This window comes from Nannospalax galili, unplaced genomic scaffold, assembly GCF_000622305.1.
Source record: "Nannospalax galili isolate Female #2095 unplaced genomic scaffold, S.galili_v1.0 scaffold559, whole genome shotgun sequence".
Lineage (NCBI taxonomy): Eukaryota > Metazoa > Chordata > Mammalia > Rodentia > Spalacidae > Nannospalax > Nannospalax galili.
Window position 1 is genome coordinate 373,284 of NW_008343479.1, and position 3,375 is coordinate 376,658.

Sequence of the window (3,375 nt, forward strand, 5' to 3'; positions counted from 1 at the left end):
CTCCTCTATCTTCGGATGCCTGTCTCTAGTTGAGTTAATTGGTTACAAGCAATAAATTTAAACAAGTAAGTTTAAGCAATAAATTCAGGCAAGCAGTATATTCAAACAAACAGTAAATTCCTCTTTCCCTAACACTACCACTACTACTACTGCTGCTGCTGGCATATACTCTGCCCCATGGTTCTAGGAAATTGGACTGCACACAGACCAGCCCAAGTAAAGGGAAGGATCTGGACACAGGAACCTTATGTAAAATAGTTGCAAGAGGTGAATATCCTGGAAATCTAAGTCTGGAATGCTGGTAAGCTGCACAAAACCCAGTACTGGAAGATCATCCTGGTTCTGAGTACCTCACTTGGGTGGTCTGCTGCTAATGTGGCCTGACTGCTGTCCAGGAGTCCACTTTTCTATCCTTCTCTTCCCCATTTCAATTTTCTTAATGTATGTGTGAACATGCCTCTGGAAAAAAACCTTGAGGTAATTTAATATTAATTATGACTGTGAGTGATACAAAGAAAGAAATGAAAATACAGGTTTCAGGAAAAACAACCCATTCTCTCAAGAAGCCTAAGTCCTGACCACTGACTAAACTTGTTAAAGTTCTATAATCAACTCAGACTAACTGGACCCTTTTAACTCTGTGACCTTGGACAAGGCCCTGCTCATTTTCTCATTACTAAAATAGAACATTTGCATCTGTCCTTCCCTAGGGTTAGCATAAGGAGCAGGAGCCTGGTCTCCACACTCAGTCAATGGGTGGCAGCAGACCATTTTCCTGTCATGCTTCAGATACCTCACAGGTCAGAAGAGACACTTGAACTAGAAGGTCTTTTTCTAACTGTGTCTATCAACTCCTAAACAGCTGTGCTTGCATCAACGTCTACAGATCTACTCTTCCGGTTTAGATATACAGTGCTCCTCCTCCTGACCCTGCTGAAATCTATTGTTTTAAAAGGCTGAAATCTATTGTTTTAAAAGCTTGGTCCCCAGCTCCTGTCTATTTAAGGAAGTTCTGGATATTTTAGAAGGTCAGGGCTAGCTAGAGGAAATAGGGGCCTTGCTGGAACAAATGGGTCACTTGGGGGCATGCCTTTAAGCCTGTGTCTTGTCCTTTTCTTTCTCTGCTTCCTGACTACCATGAGGCAAGTCTGATATTCAGTTTCACCATGGGTCTAGAATCAGCAGACTATGGACAGAAATGTCTGAAACTGTGAACAACAACAACCAAAAAAATCCTTCCTTGTTATGCCAGGTATTCTGATGTTAACTAATATACACCTTAGCCTGAGGTCCTGACAAACCCTTCCTCTAAAACCCTCCACCACTTACAGAGGAACATTAAGCACACCCTGCTGTTTGAGACTTGTTTTGTGAAAACTTGAATTCATGGCATGCTTTTATAAGACTCTGTGCTCCCTTTGCACTGGTTTATCTGTTTAGAGATGTTTTCTTTTTGCTTATTATTGATCATCAACTACTGCCTGTAGTCACTCTTTGATCTCTGTTTTGTTGGTTAACACCAGCTGTGTCAGTCTCCCTCTTAAACTGTAATGATACAAAAACGGACTGGAGGCTCTGGGAACTACAGGACCCAGGGCCAACCTCCCTCAGGCCTGTGAATTGTCATTCCTGAGGCTGTTTTGTAAGTTCTTCTGCCAAGTTTCTATGGGAGCAGAGGGATCATTTTCTCCCTTTTCAAAGAACAGGGTGAGTTGAGGCCTTGAGCTGGCAAGTCCTTTAAAGTCATTTTCAAAGGAAACCTGAGCTGAAAGGCCATGCGGCTGGCAGAGGGTGATGTGACTGTCTGAAGCTCTCTGGGGCTTTGGGTGGTTAGCTCTCCTTGCTTTCCCACACGTGCTCAGAGCCTGCTGCAAATTTGGCCACTGCCAAGGGATGACCAGTGGGCACAGGTCCCCTCCCCACTGCCACCCAGGAACAGGAAGGGGGTGCAGACTTTCTCTTTTGGGCTCATTGCCAGAGACACACTTGTCCTCCCAGTTCTCAGACCCTGTCAATCAAACTTGATCCTTGGGGTTTTCTGAGGTAAAATAAAGGTAGGTGCCAAAGCAGGCTGGAGTGAACTTACATCTGAATCATGGGCTCATAAAGGGTCTAGTTAATCCCATCCCCTCCTGGATCAGTTAGGACAGGGACCGAAGGGGATGATGATCCCAAAGCACACAGGAAGAGGGAGCTAAGCTCCGGCACAGGGTAGAGGTTCACTCGGCCTCTGGCCAATCATAAAGCTTCTGAGTCTATAAATGCCTGTCAGTCACCCAGGAGACACCAAGGACACCAAATGCACTGAGGCTGAGAAATGTGTAGCTGGGGCCAGATGCTTTTGACCTGCCCTGTGTAGCCAAATGGAGAAAATCTATTTATGAAGCCAGGGGGGCATGATGAACTGTCACACTTTATAGAATAGCGTGGTCAGCTGAGACCCAGAGGTAGAAGAGGCTAGGAGGTATTTGCGTGAGAAGAGTAAGGACTTAAATTTATTGAAAGTTCAACCCAGAACTGGCAAGGTCCATCCAGATCTGGGTAAGGTCCTTCCAAATCCTTCACTTGACCTTCAGGCCCTGTGTCTAGGGTCTGTAGGTGTTCCTGGTGGTAGGGCCTGATATGAGTCTGTAGCAAGCTACCTGGACAAAATCCAGTCTCCTGTCAAGCAAGGTTTCTTTCCAACCCTTGCCAGCAGCCCCTGCCCTCTGAAAACATTTCCCACTAGAACAAGAGAACAGGGAGTAAGCCTACCCACCCCACCTGGGTCCCCACACAAGGACAGACCTTCTGAACCAGTTGACTTGACTTTTCAACATTTTATTCTTATGTTTGTACAGCTATATTTTACAATGCAGTAATGCAGTTTAGACACAGCCAAACCCTGTCTCCGGAGTAGTAATAACATAAGCATGACGCAGAATGGGATGAGACAAACATTCCCAAAGAGAGTTTAGTTAGTGACTACTTCAAGTCCCTGTGTCTGCCTACACTTCAGAAAGGGATGGCACACGCTTGTCCATCATTGAAAACTTCCGTGAAAAAAGGCACCGTGAGGACACGTTACGGGTATATACAAACTGAAAACTAAAACAAAAATTACACATTTCTCCTTCTGCAGCTTTTTTTGTTCTTTTTGTTTTTTTTTTTAATACACACTTTGTAAATTGTAAACCTTCACTTGCAAAAAAATACAAATACACTGAGGCATCTTAGACAAAATATTTTCTTACTTATACAGATGCAATACTTAAAATATTCTCTTAAGTGCTCTTTCTCAGTAAAGATTCTCAGATCCATGTCTGCCTGCAGATACAAGATCGAGACTTTCACACAGTTTTATATTTTCAATATATCTTTTTTAGCTTTATATAT